At 37.4% G+C, this 14,339-nt stretch overlaps 1 protein-coding gene and 1 pseudogene across 17 annotated transcripts in view; one reads left to right on the top strand and one right to left on the bottom strand.

The window, feature by feature from the left end:
* The window catches only part of ODF2L (outer dense fiber of sperm tails 2 like), a 339,482-nt gene that overhangs the window by 56,369 nt on the left and 268,774 nt on the right, over positions 1-14,339 (top strand). The gene's annotated exons all lie outside the window — the stretch shown is intronic.
* LOC131755183 (calcium-activated chloride channel regulator 1-like) overlaps positions 727-14,339 on the bottom strand; it is a 29,738-nt pseudogene continuing 16,125 nt past the window's right edge.

Consider the following 14,339-nt stretch of genomic DNA (forward strand, 5'->3'; position numbering starts at 1 on the left):
TATTGTAGATGCATAAATATTTTTCAAATGGCTTGGATGAATTTTGATTTTGTTAATATACAATACCAAATGAATTTGTAGCACACTTTGAAAATGTTTCTTAAAAAGCCGACAGGTAGGGATTTCCCTAGTGGCCTAGTGGTTAGGATTCAGCTCTCTGGCGTGGCCGGGGTTCAATCCCTGTTTGGGGAAATAAGATCCCGCAGGCCGCAAGGTGCGGCCAAAAAAAAAAAAGCCAGCAAGTAAAATCTGCATTTTATTTTATATTGAGTTAATAAATGGAATTTTTTTTTTTTTTTTTTTTTTTGCAGTACACGGGCCTCTCACTGTTGTGGCCTCTCCCATTGTGGAGCACAGGCTCCGGATGCGCAGGCATAGTGGCCATGGCTCATGGGCCCAGCCGCTCTGTGGCATGTGGGATCTTCCCGGACCGGGGCATGAACCCGTGTCCCCTGCATCAGCAGGCAGACTCTCAACCACTGCGCCACCAGGGAAGCCCTATAAATGGAATTTTTAAAAGATAGTAAATGGTGTATTCATTTTGCTTACATTGAGACTAATTAGAACTATTAAAATCAAGTACTTAGGAAATTTACTACTTTTGTACATTCACTTGTATATTTCAAAGAGCTTTATAATAGACAATGAGTATAGCAAATTAAATTCTAAATAAATGTTTACCAAATATGTATAACATTGAATTTCAGTTCTGATACAATTCCTAGTTTAAAATACAGATAAAATCATAACTAATACAAAAATTTCCAAGCTGATTGCAGAAAATTTGGTACCAGAGCAGGGACACTGTCTTCTGGCAGAGGAATAAACTTGGCTGCTTGTGCAACATTAGAAACCTCTGAGGTGATATTGGTTTTATTGATGGCTTGGACTGCAATATAGAATTTGGTGACATTTTCTATTTTAAAAGGTTCTGACTTAAATTCAAAATTTTCTATTGAGCTGGCCTCCTTAGGTATTAGACTAGAAGTATTCACTAAAGCAGCATTGTCAAAAATCCTTGGAGATCCAGGAAACTCTAACTTACTCTTATAATGTAGCTGTTGGCTGGAACACAAACAGATATTTCGTGTATGTTAGAATCACTAGGATGCCTTATTGCTACCACATTGCCTTGCATTTACGGGCCTATCAGAAATGCACACTGGCTTTTCTGTCTGGTTATTCCATCTTCTTTATTTTAAGAAAAAATATGGGAACAGTTTTTTATCTAGTTATATAATCACAGAATTTAATTCAAAATTGTATAGTACTAAAAATGGAATCTAGATTTCTTTTTAGAAATAGAAATATGAAGAACTGAGTCCACTTTTGATTTAGAACAAGGAACACAGTAATGTTTGAGTGTAGTAAAGATATTCAGTACTCTATGTCTGTATTATTTCTCATTAAGCTGAGAGAGAGAGTAATGGGATGGGTGAGGAAGAGAGCAGATAAGTAGAGTGGGAGCCAGGGATAAGGATAAAGAGCAAAGGGAGGCAGAGAGGCTGGAATGTGTACCAATTAAACATGTTCAGGAACTAGGCAGACTTTGATTAGCACCTTAGTTCTACTATTTTCTGGCTGTAACAAAGAAAAATTTATTTACCCCTTCTTACCTTTAGTTTTCTTATCTGTAAAATAGAGAATCGGTCATTCAGTTCATTCAACAAATATCTACGGAATGCTAGTGATGAGAATTATATATGATAATTCATGAAAAGTATTTAGCACAATGGGAGTTAATAAATGTTTGAAATATTAGCTATTATTAGTGTTACTTTATCAAGAAAGGAAAGAAAGATGCTGATGAATGTTTCATTTCAAAATGGTTTTAGAAATCTACAAGGGGCATCGATATAGAAATATATTCTCACGTTATGAAATGCAACGAACAATAAAACATCAGATATCTCTTTTGAAGTGAAGACTTTATTTTTTTCATGAAATGTTGAAGATGTTTTAAGCATGTGGTGAATAACTTCAATTTAGTGTTGTTTTTTTTTTTTTAATTCAGGCCCTGTGCCTTAAAATTCTAGTCTTGCAATAAATAGGACTTATCGATCTGACCTGTTCCCCTACTCTTTACATCCTCTCTGCATTCCATTGAGGTCGATCTATCTATCTATCCATCCATCCCTTACTTTAATTCAAAATATTTCATTGTGAAATTTTGCTTTCTTGACTTTGATCATATTATTTAGTTCCTTTTATCCCTGTCTTGACTCCCTGGAATGTGCCTCCCTCTCCCTATTTATGCAAATTGTACTCATTCTTCAAGGTCCAACAGGAGGTCCAGTTTCTTCATGAAGTCCTGGTCATGTATTTCATCCTCTTATGACTCTCTTCCATGAACTCTTATTGCATGGAAAGGAGTTTTCCAGTTTTATAGAGGTTCAGTTTATCTTTTCAATTTGAACATATTATTCTTGAGAGCAAAAGTATGTTTTTGTATGAACTAGAGTACTCTTTTTGCATGAACTACAGTATCTGATACTGTGTTGGGCATGTATTTGACCTCCTTAATTATTTCTAGGCCCCAACAGACACATGAAAAGATGCTCAACATCACCAATCGTCAGGGAAATGTAAATCAAAACTACCTTGCACCTGTCAGAATGTATTTTATCAAAAAGATAACAAATAACAAGTGTTGGTGAGAATGTGGAGAAAAGGGAATCCTCTTGCACTGTTGGTGGGAATGTTGGTTGGTGCAGCCACTATGGAAAATGGTATGGAGGTTACTAAAAGAATTAGAAATAGAACTACCATACAATCCAGCAATTCTACTTCTGGGTATTTTTCTGAAGAAAACAGAAACCCTAATTCGAAAAGATATATGCACTTCTATGTTCATTGCAGCATTATTTTCTTTTTTTTTTTTTTTTTTTTTTTGCGTACGCGGGCCTCTCCCACTGCGGAGCACAGGCTCCAGACGCGCAGGCTCAGCGGCCATGTCTCACGGGCCCAGCCGCTCCATGGCATGTGGGATCCTCCCGCCGGGGCACGAACCCGCGTCCCCTGCATCGGCAGGCGGGCTCTCAACCGCTGCGCCACCAGGGAAGTCCCTGCAGCATTATTTTCAATAGCCAAGATATGGAACAACCTAAGTGTCCATTGATAGATGAATGGATAAAGAAGGTGTGGTATATATACACAATGGAATATTACTCTGCCATACAAAAGAATGAAGTCTTGCCTTTTGTGACAACATGGATGGACCTAGAGGGTATTATGCTAAGTTAATTATGTCAGACAGAAAAGGACAAATACCACATGATTTCACTTATATGTGGAATCGAAAAAACAAAACAAATGAACAAACATAACAAAACAGAAATAGACTCATAGATACAGAGAACAAATAAGTATTTGCCAAAGGGGAGGAGAGTGGGGGGAATGAGTGAAATAGGTGAGGGAGATTAAGAGGTACAAACTTTTACAAAATAGATGAGTCATGGGGATGAAATGTACAGCATGGGGAATATAGTCAGTAATACTATAGTAATTTAGTATGGTGACAGACGGTAACTAGACTTAAAGTGGTGATCATTTTGTATTGTATAGATATATCAAATCACTATGTTATGCACCTGGAACTAACATAGTGTTGTAGGTCAATTATACCTTAATAAAAATATTACTTGTTGACCAACAATAGAGTTATTCAGTTGATGCCCCAAATAACAAAATTAGAGGGTCATAAAATATTAGAATTACATCTACTTGTTTTAGTAATTCTAGGTCATCTAGTCTGATTTGCATATTTAACAGGTATGGAAATTGGGTCCCAGAAAATTTAAGGTTTTTATTCGAAATTTTATAGATATTTATTTTTTGAGATACTTCTACTACCTCCTTTTGCAATGCCTAAGGGTAAAATTTGATAGCAACTACAGTATCTTCCTATTTGTCACAAGGAGAGAGGATGATCAGATCCCACCTATTTGAGGCATATGAGGTTAAACACAGTGAAGTTTTTTTTGTTTTTTGTTTTCTCTCCCAATGTACATGTGAAATACTTTCTTCCTTCTTTTAGTTCCTATAATCAGCATAAGGGACATTTATTATGAAGCCAGTCATGAACTGAAGGCTTGGTCGTAACTGAATTCAATTCAGAATTAAACATTTGGTCAGATAATTTCATTTATGGCTTTTTCAGTGGAAGTTTCTTTTTAATTTCACCATATTTTTAAGGGTCATAATGTATTTCAGAGCTGTTATGATAATCTCAATATTGAAATACAAAGAGCACTTCATGGGTATTTTATGTTTCCTTTGGCTTTAGAATGATTTTTTTTCATTGTGTAATAATGACAAAAGGAAATATAGCTACATGGGAAATGAAAGATTAAAAAACATCATTTCTTTTCAGAGCATATAGTAAGGGGTTTATTATAACCCAGGAGAAAGAGCATTGAAAGTGGCTTTTCAGCACTGACAACCTCTGAGATAGTGTCTATTGATAAGCATATTGCTTTCATTTTACCACCTTAAAGGGAAAATAGTAATATTGGCTTTACCTCATCAGAATCTACTAGTTTAGGGCTTCCCTGGTGGTACAGTGGTTAAGAATCCGCCTGCCAATGCAGGGGACATGGGTTCGAGCCCGTATCCAGGAAGATCCCACATGCCATGGAGCAACTAAGCCTGTGAGCCACAACTACTAAGCCTGCTCTCTAGAGCCCTGAGCCACAACTACTGATCCCACGTGCTGCAACTACTGAAGCCTGCGTGCCTAGAGCCTGTGCTCCACAGCAAGAGAACCCACTGCAGTGAGAAGCCCATGCACCACAATGACGAGTAGCCCCCACTGGCCGCAACTAGAGAAACTCACGTGCAGCAACGAAGACCCAATGCAGCCAAAAATGAATTTTTAAAAAAGAAGAATCTACTAGTCTAGCACAATACTGCAATATGGTAGGCATTCAATAAATACTAATTTAATTTAGTTAAATTTAAAGCAAAGCTGAAAGTGATTTAAGCTTCCTGGAATGATGGCAATTTATTCTAAGGAACTTGGAATGAATGAGATATTTTGGCCTTGAACTGTAATTCAAACTCCATAGCCAAATCTCTGCATGTGATCCTCTCTCTCTCTGGGACATCTTCACTTAACTTGGCTAACTTCTCTAATTCTTCAAGCGTTAGGTCAGGGATAGTCTTCCCTGAAAAGCCTTTTAAGATATACCTTGTGATCTTAACCCTCAAGCAGAAGTGGCCATCCAATGGCATATCTCATCATATTCTGTAAAATTATCTGTTTATTTACAGGAAGTATCTTCTGCACTCAACTAACTGTTGAGAGTAAGGATTATTTCTTAAGAACCTAATAGCCTTAGAGGAAAACATAGGAAGAACACTCTTTGACATAAATCACAGCAAGATCTCTTTTGATCCACCTCCTAGAGTAATGGAAATAAAAACAAAAATAAACTAATGGGACCTAATAAAACTGCAAAGCTTTTGCAAAGCAAACTACAATCAAGACGAAAAGACAACCCTCAGAATGGGAGAAAATATTTGCAAACGAATCCACGGACAAAGGATTAATCTCCAAAATATATAAACAGCTCATGCAGTTCAATATTAAAAAAAACAAACAACCCAATCCAAAAATGGGCAGAAGACCTAAATAGACATTTCTCCAAAGAAGACATACAGATGGCCAACAAGCACATGGAAAGCTGCTCAACATCACTAATCATTAGAGAAATGCAAATCAAAACTACAATGAGGTATCACCTCACACCAGTTAGAATGGGCATCATCAGAAAATCTACAAACAACAAATGCTGGAGAGGGTGTGGAGAAAAGGGAACCCTCCCCTCTTGCACTGTTGGTGGGAATGTAAATTGATACAGCCACTATGGAGCACAGTATGGAGATTCCTTAAAAAACTAAAAATAGAATTACCATATGACCCAGCAATCCCACTACTGGGCACAAACCCAGAGAAAACTATAATTCAAAAAGACATATGCACCCCAGTGTTCATTGCAACACTATTTACAACAGCCTGGTCATGGAAGCAACCTAAATGTCCATTGACAGACGAATGGATAAAGAGGATGTGGTACATATATACAATGGAATGTTACTCAGCCCTAAGAAGGAACGAAAGTGGGTCATTTGTAGAGATGTGGATGGATCTAGAGACTGTCATACAGAGTGAAGTAAGTCAGAAAGAGAAAAACAAATATCGTATATTAATGCATATATGTGGAACCTAGAAAAATGGTACAGATGAACCAGTTTGCTAGAGAACAAACGTATGGACACCAAGGGGGGAAAGCAGCGGGGTGGTGGTGTTGGTGTTATGATGAATTGGGAGATTGGGATTGACATGTATACCCTGATGGGTGTAAAATTGATGACTGCTGTATAAGAGCCTGCTGTATAAAAAAAAAAAAAAAAAAAAAAAAAAAAAAAGACTTTTGTGCACTCAACTAAGTGCAAGTTATATCTTAAAAATTTTTTTTTAATTTAATTTATTTTTTATACAACAGGTTCTTATTAGTCATCCATTTTATACCCATCAGTGTATACATGTCAATCCCAATCTCCCAGTTCTTCACACCACCCCACCCAGCCCCGTGCTGCCTTCCCCCCTTGGTGTCCATACGTTTGTTCTCTACATCTCTGTCTGTATTTCTGCCTGGCAAACTGGTTCATCTGTACCATTTTTCTAGGTTCCACATATATGCATTAATATATGATATTTGTTTTTCTCTTTCTGACTTACTTCACTCTGTATGAGAAGTTTTTTTTTTTTTTTTATACAGCAGGCTCTTATACAGCAGTCATCAATTTTACACCCATCAGGGTATACATGTAAATCCCAATCTCCCAATTCATCATAACACCAACACCACCACCCCGCTGCTTTCCCCCCTTGGTGTCCATACGTTTGTTCTCTAGCAAACTGGTTCATCTGTACCATTTTTCTAGGTTCCACATATATGCATTAATATACGATATTTGTTTTTCTCTTTCTGACTTACTTCACTCTGTATGACAGTCTCTAGATCCATCCACATCTCTACAAATGACCCACTTTCGTTCCTTTTTAGGGCTGAGTAGCATTCCATTGTATATATGTACCACATCCTCTTTATCCATTCATCTGTCAATGGACATTTAGGTTGCTTCCATGACCAGGCTGTTGTAAATAGTGTTGCAATGAACACTGGGGTGCATATGTCTTTTTGAATTATAGTTTTCTCTGGGTTTGTGCCCAGTAGTGGGATTGCTGGGTCATATGGTAATTCTATTTTTAGTTTTTTAAGGAATCTCCATACTGTGCTCCATAGTGGCTGTATCAATTTACATTCCCACCAACAGTGCAAGAGGGGAGGGTTCCCTTTTCTCCACACCCTCTCCAGCATTTGTTGTTTGTAGATTTTCTGATGATGCCCATTCTAACTGGTGTGAGGTGATACCTCATTGTAGTTTTGATTTGCATTTCTCTTATAATTAGTGATGTTGAGCAGCTTTTCATGTGCTTGTTGGCCATCTGTATGTCTTCTTTGGAGAAATGTCTATTTAGGTCTTCTGCCCATTTTTGGATTGGGTTGTTTGTTTTTTTAATATTGAACTGCATGAGCTGTTTATATATTTTGGAGATTAATCCTTTGTCCGTGGATTCGTTTGCAAATATTTTCTCCCATTCTGAGGGTAGTCTTTTTGTCTTGTTTATAGTTTCCTTTGCTGTGTAAAAGCTTTTAAGTTTCATTAGGTCCCATTAGTTTATTTTTGTTTTTATTTCCATTACTCTAGGAGGTGGATCAAAAGAGATCTTGCTGTGATTTATGTCAAAGAGTGTTCTTCCTATGTTTTCCTCTAAGACTTTTATAGTGTCCACTCTTACATTGAGGTCTCTAATCCATTTTGAGTTTATTTTTGTGTATGGTGTTTGGGCATGTTCTAATTTTACTCTTTTACATGTAGCTGTCCAGTTTTCCCAGCACCACTTATTGAAGAGACTGTCTTTTCTCCATTGTATATCCTTGCATCCTTTTTCATAGATTAGTTGGCCATAGGTGCGTGGGTTTATCTCTGGGCTTTCTATCTTGTTCCATTGATTTATATTTCTATTTTTGTGCCAGTACCATATTGTCTTAATTACTGTATCATTGTAGTATAGTCTGATGTCAGGGAGTCTGAGTCCTCCAGCTCTGCTTTTTTCCCTCAAGACTGCTTTGGCTATTTAGGGTCTTTTATGTCTCCATACAAATTTTAAGATATTTTGTTCTACTTCTGTAAAAAATGCCAATGGTAATTTGATAGGGATTGCATTGAATCTGTAGATTGCTTTGGGTAGTATAGTCGTTTTCACAATATTGATTCTTCCAATCCAAGAACATGGTATATGTCTCCATCTGTTGGTATCATCTTTCATTTCTTTCATCAGTGTCTGATAGTTTTCTGCATACAGGTCTTTTGTCTCCCTAGGTAGGTTTATTCCTATGTATTTTATTCTTTTTGTTGCAGTGGTAAATGGGAGTGTTTCCTTAATTTCTCTTTCAGATTTTTCATCATTAGTGTACAGGAATGTAAGAGATTTCTGCACATTAATTTTGTATCCTGCAACTTTACCAACTTTATTGATTAGCTCTAGTAGTTTTCTGGTGGCATCTTTAGGATTCTCTACGTATAGTATCATGTCATCTGCAAACAGTGACAGTTTTACTTATTCTTTTCCAATTTGTATTCCTTTTATTTCTTTTTCTTCCTTTTATTTCTTTTTCTTCTCTGATTGCCGTGGCTAGGACTTCCAAAACTATGTGGAATAATAGTGGTGAGAGTGGACATCCTTGTCTGGTTCCTGATCTTAGAGGAAATGCTTTCAGTTTTTCACCATTCAGAATGATGTTTGCTGTGGGTTTGTCCTATATGGTCTTTATTATGTTGAGGTAGATTCCCTCTGTGCCCACTTTCTGAAGAGTTTTTATCATAAATGGGTGTTGAATTTTGTCACAAGCTGTTTTTGCATCTATTGAGATGATCATATGGTTTTTATTCTTCAATTTGTTAATATGGTGTATCACATTGATTGATTTGCGTATATTGAAGAATCCTTGCATCCCTGGGTTAAATCCCACTTGATCATGGTGTATGATCCTTTTAATGTATTGTTGGATTCTGTTTGCTTGCATTTTGTTGAGGAATTTTGCATCTGTATTCGTCAGTGATATTGGTCTGAACTTTTTTTGTAGTATCTTTGTCTGGTTTTGGTATCAGGGTGATGGTGGCGTCATAGAATGAGTTTGGGAGTGTTCCTTCCTCTGCAATTTTTGGGAAGAGTTTGAGAAGGATGGGTGTTAGCTCTTCTCTAAATGTTTGATAGAATTCACCTGTGAAGCCATCTGGTCCTGGACTTTTGTTTGTTGGAAGATTTTTAATCATACTTTCAATTTCATTACTTGTGATTGGTTTGTTCATATTATCTGTTTCTTCCTGGTTCAGTCTTGAAAGGTTATACCTTTGTTAGAATTCGTCCGTTTCTTCCAGGTTGTCCATTTTATTGGAATAGAGTTGCTTGTAGTAGTTTCTTGGGATGCTTTGTATTTCTGCAGTGTCTGTTGTAACATCTCCTTTTTCATTTCTAATTTTTTTGATTTGAGTCCCTCTCCCTCTTTTTCTTGATGAGTCTGGCTAATAGTTTATCAATTTTGTTTATCTTCTCAAAGAACCAGTTTTTAGTTTTATTGATCTTTGCTATCGTTTCCTTCATTTCTTTTTCATTTATTTCTGATGTGATCTTTATGATTTCTTTCCTCTGCTAACTTTGGGTTTTGTTTGTTCTTCTTTCACTAGTTCCTTTAGGTATAAATTTAGTTTATTTGAGATTTGTCTTGTTTCTTGAGATAGGCTTGTATAGCTATAAACTTCCCTCTTAGAAATCTTTTGCTGCATCCCATAGGTTTTGGATCATGGTGTTTTCATTGTCATTTGTCTCTAGGTATTTTTTTGATGTCCTCTTTGAATTCTTCAGTGATCTCTTGCTTATTTAGTAACTTATTGTTTAGCCTCCATGTGCTTGTGTTTTTTCTGCTTTTTTCCCTGTAAATCATTTCTAATCCCATAGAGTTGTGTTCAGAAAAGATGCTTAATATGATTTCAATTTTCTTAAATTTACTGAGGCTTGATTTGTGACGCAAGATGTGATCTAACCTGGAGAATGTTCCATGCGCACTTGAGAAGAAAGTGTGAAATGCTGTTTTTGGATGGAATGTCCTATAAATATCAATTAAATCTATCTGGTCTATAGTGTCATTTAAAGCTTCTGTTTCCTTATTTATTTTCACTTTGGATGATCTGTCCATTGGTGTAAGTGAGGTGTTAAAGTCTCCCACTATTATTGTGTTACTGTTGATTTCCTCTTTTATAGCTGTTAGCAGTTGCCTTATGTATTGAGGTGCTCCTATGTTGGGTGCATATATATTTATAATTGTTATATCTTCTTCATGGATTGATCCCTTGATCATTATGTAGTGTCCTTCCTTGTCTCTTGTAACAGTCTTTATCTTAAAGTCTATTTTATCTGATGTGAGTATTGCTACTCCAGCTTTCTTTTGGTTTCCCTTACATGGAAAATCTTTTTCCATCCCCTCAGTTTCAGTCTGTATGTGTCCCTAGGTCTAAAGTGGGGTCTCTTGTAGACAGCATATATATGGGTCTTGTTTTTGTATCCATTCAGCAAGCCTGTGTCCTTTGGTTGGAGCATTTAATCCATTCATGTTTAAGGTAATTATTGATATGTATGTTCCTATGACTGTTTCCTTTATTGTTGTGGGGTTTTTGTTGTTGTTGTTGTTGTTTCTGCAGAATGCAGACCTCTGACTCTTGTGCCCTCTCCCGTTACCGAGCACAGTCTCCAGATGCGCAGGCTCAGCGGCCATGGCTCATGGGCCTAGCCGCTCTGCGGCATGTGGGATCTTCCTGGACTGAGGCATGAACCCGTGTCCCCTGCATCGGCAGGCAGACTCTCAACCACTGCACCACCAGGGAAGCCCCCTTGGGTTTGTTTTTGTAGGTCCTTTTCTTCACTTGTGTTTCCCACTTAGAGAAGTTCCTTTAGCATTTTTTGTAGAGTTGGTTTGGTTGTGCTGAATTCTCTTAGCTTTTGCTTGTTTGTAAAGCTTTTGATTTCTCCATCAAATCTGAATGAGATCTTTGCCAGGTAGAGTAATCTTGGTTGTAGTTGCTTCGCTTTCATCACTTTGAGTATATCATGCCACTCCCTTCTGGCTTGTAGAGTTTCTGCTGAGATATCAGCCATTAACCTTATGGGAGTTCCCTTGTATGTTATTTGTCATTTTTCCCTTGCTGCTTTCAATAATTTTTCTTTGCCTTTAATTTTTGCCAGCTTGAGTACTTTGCGTCTCATCATGTTTCTGCTTGGGTTTATCCTGCCTGGGACTCTCTGTGCTTCCTGGACTTGGGTGGCTATTTTCTTTCCCATGTTAGGGAAGTTTTCAACTGTAATCTCTTCAAATATTTTCTCGGGTCCTTTCTCTCTCTCTTCTCCTTCTGGGACCCCTATAATGCGAATGTTGTTGTGTTTCATGTTGTCCCAGAGGTCTCTTAGGCTGTCTTCATTTCTTTTCATTCTTTTTCTTTGTTGTATTCCACAGGAGTGAATTCCACCATTCTGTCTTCCAGGTCATTTATCCGTTCTTCTGCCTCAGTTATTCTGCTATTGGTTCCTTCTAGTGTAGTTTTCATTTCAGTTATTGTATTGTTAATCTCTATTTGTTTGTTCTTTAATTCTTCTAGGTCTTTGTTAAACATTTCTTGCATCTTCTCGATCTTTGCCTCCATTCTTTTTCTGAGGTCCTGGATCATCTTCCCTATCATTATTCTGAATTCTTTTTCTGGAAGGTTGCCTATCTCCACTTCGTTTGGTTGTTTTTCTGTGGTTTTATCTTGTTCCTTCATCTGGTACATAGCCCTCTGCCTTTTCATCTTGTCTGACTTTTGTGAATGTGGTTTTTGTTCCACAGGCGGCAGGATTGTCATTCTTCTTGCTTCTGCTGCCTTCCCTCTGAGTGCACAAATCTTAAAAAAAAAAAAAAAAAAAAAAAAACCTAATAGTATCTGAAAATTCAACTAAAGGTCAATCAATGAATGAAATGGTGCAAGTCCAGAAATTCTTAGAAAATGTTTTCCCTGTTAGGGAGATAGGAATGCAACAGAAATCTCTTAAATCAGTCTTCTCCAAGTAATTTCTAAGATGGTTCATACTGTGAGAGGCAGTTTGGCACAACAGAATCTGACGAGAGTGAGTTAAACTTATAATTTATTTAATGTGAAGTACTTTGGGCCAGTTCATGATCTCTTGGAGCTTAAGTTTTCACATATGAAAATAGGTGGCCCATAGTTGACAATCTATACATATTATTTATAAATAAGACATTAGAACATTTTTAGCAAATGAAAACCAGTGAGATTTCTTTTAGTATATGATCTTTTTAAATGTAATATCAAACTTGCCTTTTCCTTTATCTAGGACATTGCCAGGGGCTCTCCATGAAAGTTGAATATGATCTTCTTTAAACTTAGCCTCAAGGTCTGTAATTTTAGTGGGTGGGAACATGTGAGGGTGATTACCAGGAGGAGGAGCTCCTGATACAGTAAACAACCCTCTAGAGGTTAGTCTGCTAAAGTCGATTTCAGCTTTTGCCATGTCATCTTTGACTCCAGGTCTGGACAGGTTCTGTATAATTTTAACTACCAAAAAAGCAGTTTTGTAACTTTTCATATTGTGATACCTATTCTTTATTTCATAATCTCATTTGCAGCTGTAGAGGGTTAATATTGATTGATAGCAGCCATTGAAAAAGTAACAGCTTTTAGTGAAAAAAAAGCTTGTTTTATCTGTGTCATTTAAAAATTGATGAGGAGGGACTTCCCTGGTGGTCCAGTGGGTAAGACTCGGCCTCCAATGTAGGAGACATGGGTGCGATCCCTGGTCTGGGAACTAATATTCAACATGCCGCAGGGTGACTAAGTCTATGCACTCAAGAGCCCTCACGCCACAACTAGAGAGCCCGCTCACTGTTGCTACTGAGCCCACAGGCTCTAACTAGAGAGGAGCTCGTGCCCCAAAACGAAGAGCCTGTGCCGCAATGAAGAGCCCATGTGCCACAACAAAAGATCCCACATGCTGCAAATGAAGATCCTGCAACTAAGACCCAATGCAGCCAAATAAATAAATATTTAAAAAATAAATAAATAAAATTGATTAGGAGACATTGTGCAATGTCAGTACTATCTTTTTTGTTTGTTTGTTTGTTTTTGTTTGTTTTGTTTTTTGTGGTATGAGGGCCTCTCACTGCCGTGCCCTCTCCCGTTGCGGAGCACAGGCTCTGGACGCACAGGCCCAGTGGCCATGGCTCACAGGCCCAGCTGCTCCATGGCACGCTGGATCCTCCTGGACCGGGGCACAAACCCGCGTCCCTTGCATTACCAGGCGGACTCTCAACCACTGCGCCACCAGGGAAGCCCTTAGTACTATCTTTTAACCTATCTGTCTTTACTTCTTGACTGTAAATTCTTTGAGGACAAAGATGGTGCCTTATTTATCTCTGTAGCTCCAGCATCTAACATAATGCTTGCCACCTAGTAGGTGCTCAGTAATTTTTTTTTCAATGTAAATGAACCGAGGGAGATGTAAACAAAACATATTGGAAGCAAAGTCCTATGCTAGGTCTGTTAACATAAATATGGTTTTGAAACATAAAGGTGATTATATAACTATATAACTAGGTTTTCCATAGTACATTATAATTTAAATGCTTGCCACATATAATTTACCTAAATAAATGACACATTTCTATTTTAATGCCACTTACCATTCTCAACATATCCTGGTATGTACAGAGCTTTGTTCTGTTGTTGTCTTAAACTTAGCCTAACCATGTTGTTTCTTTCCTGGGCATGTCCTTTTAAACTGTGTCTACCACTTCCATGATAATCTGTAAAATATCTTGAGTAGATGCCATCATTCTTGACAGTATCAGCATCTTGATGTTGAAATGTAATATTAGACATACAACAAAGTAAAAATGACAATATCAACTGTTCATGAGCACTAGTGATGGAAACTGTTTTGGGCGATAGTGCAGCACATTTTTTTAAGCACATGAGCCCTAGAATCAGACTACTTGGGTTCAAAGCCTGGCTTGGCCACTTGCCAACCTTTGACTTTGGAAAAGTCTAATTCATGGTAAGCATTCAATTAATATTAGCTATTATTATTTCATAAGAGAATCCTAATAAAATAAGGAAAATATAACTAAACTGCAGAAAGCATATGCAAAACACCAACACTAATG

The sequence above is a fragment of the Kogia breviceps genome, chromosome 1 (assembly GCF_026419965.1).
Source record: "Kogia breviceps isolate mKogBre1 chromosome 1, mKogBre1 haplotype 1, whole genome shotgun sequence".
Lineage (NCBI taxonomy): Eukaryota > Metazoa > Chordata > Mammalia > Artiodactyla > Physeteridae > Kogia > Kogia breviceps.